Source organism: Cyanistes caeruleus, chromosome 4, assembly GCF_971803275.1.
Source record: "Cyanistes caeruleus chromosome 4, bCyaCae1.hap1.1, whole genome shotgun sequence".
NCBI classification, from domain to species: Eukaryota; Metazoa; Chordata; class Aves; order Passeriformes; family Paridae; genus Cyanistes; species Cyanistes caeruleus.
In genome coordinates, this window is record NC_141704.1 from 31238967 (window position 1) to 31244323 (window position 5357).

At 43.6% G+C, this 5357-nt stretch overlaps 1 protein-coding gene across 2 annotated transcripts in view; it reads right to left on the reverse strand.

The window, feature by feature from the left end:
• Positions 1-5200, reverse strand: part of MYH9 (myosin heavy chain 9) — a 69962-nt gene extending 64762 nt beyond the window's left edge. For both annotated transcript variants that reach the window (XR_015286382.1, XM_086887349.1), the window contains exon 1: positions 5023-5200. The gene's annotated coding sequence lies outside the window, so the exon portion shown is untranslated. The remainder of the gene's footprint in view (positions 1-5022) is intronic.
• Positions 5201-5357: the final 157 nt, after the last annotated feature.

A 5357-nucleotide genomic window follows, 5' to 3' on the forward strand; every position in this document is an offset into this window, starting at 1 on the left:
TCTTGCACTAAATGGCAAGCAGACCTACATGTAATAGTCCCTGTCAGAAAGAGCTTCCTCACTAACAACTGACCTACATACTGATAATACAGTTCAGTTAAGTCAATCACATTTGGGAAAAAACCAGATTTTTACATTTTTAATTGAAATTCGGCTGTAGGTTTCTTTTTTTTTTTTTTTTCTTGAACATTTAAAACAACTCTGTTACTAAAACTAACTAGGTTGGTTGTTGGCCATAACCAACTTTAACTAAAGTCAAATCTACTGTACATCCAAGGTTGATTAAAAGAGCCTAAATTCAAATGAACTGGTCAAATCTTGAGCTTTAAAGAAAAACAAAGGTGAACGTACTCTCATCACTACAAACAATAAAAAGTGAAGTAAACTATTACAAGAGCATGCTTTAAGACTTAGATTTTAAACAGGATGTTGCCCAGAAGGAAAAAAAAAACCCCTCTGACTGCACACAACTAACAAAATAGAGCTGTAAAATTTCACTAAACCTTTTTTCTTACAAGTCTGAACGCCCACTTTGCTTTCACGCAAATCAGAACTCAAGTACTGTGCAGACATATATCACAATGGATTTCCTGCTGAGACTCATTAAAATGGTAGCTCTTGATGAATGGAAGCATTCATCAGTTAAGAAGACTATATGATATGGATTTCCAAGTTAAGTTTCCCTTAATATATTAATTATTAGCCTGAGTTTACTGAAGTCACTCATCCATGTGGTTTTATTTACTGCTCTCACTAAAGTCAGCATACATGCATCAGAAGAAATTTAGATTTCTAGTCATGAAGACAAGCAGAATTCAAACCCTATGTACAAAACTCTAGAGGCATAAATTTCATAAACAGGTCACAGAGTCAAGACACGACATACAGCACTACAGTTCATTACACCCCTCTGAAACCAGCAGCAATACATTTGTAATACTTCTACAAGAAATATTTTACAGTAGACAAAGTATGCCACATCAATTTTCCAGTTTTCCTTTCACTACGATTAAAAAGAAAATGACTTAGCAGTACTAGCTCCAGAAGTATCACACAATTAAATCAATCACAGCCCCATCACCAGAAAACTGTAGACTACTGTTTCTCCAGACTCTTTAGGATGCACAGAAAGGCAATATATTGTGATGAACAGTAACAGGCCAAAGGACCATTAATTGAAAAGGGGGACAAACCCATTATGCTGAACACAACTGGGCTGGAGTAAGGTCAGAAGCTGTTAAGTCACTACAGTGGCCTAAGACTACAAGAAAAATTAGTGTTGAGATTATTACTTCTAGTACTCTGAACAAGTTCTCACAGCCACTGAAGAAAAAAGCGAAGCGGATAAACCATAATTAAGATGAACTTGTAAATTGATGCATTTCATTTAGTTGGACAACACCCATTTGCATTAGCTTCCAGGGCAGAAATAGCATTTGTGTTTTTGCCTCAGCATACTCTGTTAAAATCAGGTTGCTAGTTTCCATCTCTTTCTACACTAGAAATTTCAATTAGAACCATGGTGTGGTTAAACTGAAAAGAAATTTAAGGTACAAGGTCACCGAGCCACCATTAAGTTAGAGCAACTGCCAGCAAAAACAATGCTGCTGTAGGCAATCCTCTGCTATTAGAGTTTTGTTCCAACCCACAGAAGACTTAATGTCAGGCACACAATTTCTCTACTTAACATGCAAACAGCTCAGCCTCAATTATAAACTAAGAAAGCAAAGAGTAACGAGATATTTATACAAGAAATCAAAGACAAAAAATGTATGTTAGAGGGCACTGAGTGCACTGTTAAGTCAAACCAACAAAAATACATTAAATCATACACTGAGGATTAAGGTTTTGAACACCTTTTAGTAGATGTGCACACTAACTCTGAGCCTCTAAAATGCACTCTAGTCATCAGCTAGTTTCAGCACGTTACCCAATAACCTAAAGCTACCACACAAAAAAGGAGATGTACTGTGGGGGATAACACAACCTTAGCTTTGACTTCCCCTTTCAGTAAACCTTGCATTAACTAGATGAGTTCCTGTACCTCCCATGGGTCCACTTATAATCTCACCCTATTACAGTCACACTAATCCATAAGCAACATCAATCTGGGCGAGACACAGGCCTAAGGATGTGGTGGAAGCGGAAGACTGAGCAGAATCAGCTCAGAAATCACAATACCTCTGACACGTGTCCTGTCTCCTTTGTTCTGGAAATTAACAGAACCAAATCTGAAATTTGAGTATACACAGACTAATCTCCCTGTACAACTGAAGTGTATTTTCACAAAGGTAGCAGCTGATACACATGCACTCCCTCGTACCTGCATGTGAATAGCCTGACACACAACTAACCTGTGAATAATTAAATTAAAACAGTTGCCACATTATTTTTAAAGACCTTCCAAGATTATAATGGTTTGGGTTTTTGAGATAGCTTGTTGAAGTGGTAAATGCAAATCTCGCATTTGTAGCAGATATATTTGCAGTGCCAAGTATTGTTGCAAAGAGACTTAAGCACCTGTGGCATCCAACTGCAAGGCAGTTTTCAACTAGAAGATGAGTGAGTATTAGAGCTACCACCAACTACACAGCTTGACCACTCTTCAACATTTTGCATAATACCTAAATAATGTGCTGGACAACAAAGATTATTTCAGCTTCCCATGTGAGAGATTTTTCTAATCTCTTTCCTACGATTTTACCAGACAAGGTTGGGTTTTTTTATTATTATCATTACTTTTTCATTAGATTAATTAAAAATATTATGGTGTAGCTCTCACAAGCTATTTGTCTTCTTAAAACATTCTGAAACACACCAAAATCTACCAAGAGGAAATAATTTTAAGAATCTTATTCTTTATCTCTTGAGATGAAATTATCATTTGGCAACTTTTTTCTTACAAGATTAACTTGAAAGAAAAAGCAAAACAAAACAACCAAAAACCAACCCAGGACCATGGTAGAAATACCACAACTATCTACACAAAGGCTAATAACAAGACTTCCGTTTCTTCACTCATTCTTTTGGGGCAGACAGAACCTGATTATTACATCTTCCTTTTTATACAGATACATACACAGGCTACTCAGCAGTGCAAACACTTCTCCAGAGGTCTTCTAAAATCAGACCTTGGCTATACAAGTCAAGCATCCAAGAGATGACACCAGATTCCAAGAAGAACCATATCACCCACCAGCCTGGTGCCAGTCACACACACTTTGATGTTTCAGGTCAGTAAAGAAGTTCAGATCCCCGTTTCTACCCACTACTACCAATTTTGCTTCTACTTCAGAGTTTCAGAAAAATTTGCCTGTCCACCTCTGTAAAGACAGTGCACACACTATGAGTAAGTGCAATAAAGAAAGCTATCAAGAAATGGAACACATCAATTTCAGCAGTTCCACCTGATATGGAGCATCATGGAACTGTTGCACGATTTCCTTGTAGTCATTTTTCACAAGGTCAGATTAGTATAAAATCTTGTATTTATACAGTTTGGGAAATTGTGATTAACAGCTTCAAAACCCTTCTGTGCTACTTACATTTATCAATTGATTTCCCCTCATTACAACTTTCTAGCTAATAAAAGTATTTGTTTATCTCACTGAAACCTTGTGAGAGCACTACAGATGCAGACAGTGCATCTATGAGTCGGTTCATAGCCGTACCATTACCATTTTTGCTGGATTACCATCGATAAGTGAACTTAGTCACACCGTGACGTAGTGACTAATTTCAAAAGCATTTTACACAGGCGGCAAGTGATTAGAGGGCTGTTACATTGGAGTTAAAACTTTACCATACCTAGCCTTATGAACAGGAGATGTATACAAGACTCAAGAATGTAATTTAATCTTTCAATCCCTGGTTCAACAGCCTCCATGTAAGCAACCTTGTATTTCCTTACAGCAGACAAGTTATAAATGGACCTTGGCCTGCAGACTACCTACAGTATCTTTACAGATTTGAAGCATAATTTTTTATGCACTATTTGAGAGATTACTCTGTTTTGGGAGACCTGCCCAGTTATAAAAAAACTTAGCTTCTTAGCTCACTCTGATGGAGTGTGGCTCAGGACATCACGACATAGGACACAGAAGAAAAACTACAGAAGAAGAAAGATCTAAAGCACAAGCAGTGCTTCAAGAGGAAAAAAGAAGGAAAGGAATTGTAAGGAGGAAAAGAAAGTGGAGTTAAAGAGTCACTGCACGCAGAGTTTGCTGACCAATTAAGTTTACTTCTGAAAAATCCCCCTTTATTACCAGAAGCGTGTTATTATTTTAAAACTAATTTCTCCCCGTGTTTAGGCAAATTAGGAGCAATTCTCATTAAACTCCCTGGGCAGGCACCACGCTCAGGGGCTATGAAACTTGTTACTTTCCACACCTACCCAGAATAAGTTGGTAAAGATACCACTCAGAGAACTTTTACTACTCGGTTGGAGGTGATGCCTGAAAGCACAAGCTATCTGCAAGAGCTCCCAGTGCAAGCTTCGTCTTGCCCTGTCACTCCCTCCTCCCTCCCTCCCTCTCTCCTGGCCCAAACCGAACGAGGAAGTGGAGCCGGGCGGGCGGGCGGAAGCCAAGCCCATGGCGGTGTCTGCAGGAGAGTTGTCAGCCCGTGACTCAGGCTGCAGCCCTGACAGCTGCCCGCCGGCCCCGCCGGCCCCTGCCCGCTGCCCCCCGGGGCCGGGCACCGGAGGGAAGTTGGGAGGGGAAGGAGCTGGGTCCTGTGGAAAAGAGCGCCAATCACCCACCCCACCTGCGGGAGGCCGGTTCGCGGGGCGTGCGGGCGGCAGAGCGGCAACTCCCCGGGCACACACAGCCCCTGAGCACCGTGGGGACACGGGGAGCACCCCACCACGGCGGGTCCCACGGGGACGGAGCGGCGGAACAGCGGAGCCCTCTCGCCCGGCCGGACAAAGAGGCGCCAAACCCGGCGAGGGAGGGAGGAAAGCGCGGCGCCAGGGGGGACAAACCGGAGCCACCCGCGCCCACCGCCCCGCCCGACCGGCTTCACCTGAGCCCGGCTACGGTGGAGGGAAGGAAACGCCGCGGCGGCGGCTGCGCTCCTCACGGCAATAATGCGGCGTCCTCCGGCTGCGGCTCCTCCCGCGGCACCGCGACCGCCGCTCGCTCACCGGCTCTGCTGAGCCGCCCGCCCGCCCGGGCGGGACCGCCCCGCCCCCCGCGCCGCCGCCCGCCAATGGAGCCGCCGCCCCCAGAGATTGACGGCCGTTCTGACCAATCAGAGTGGCCGAGGTGTGCGGAGGCTGAGGAAGCCGTTGAGCCGTTAGCAACGCCCGTGCGCCCCGCCCGGCCCCGCCCAGCTCAGCCCGGCCCGGCCCCGCGGCC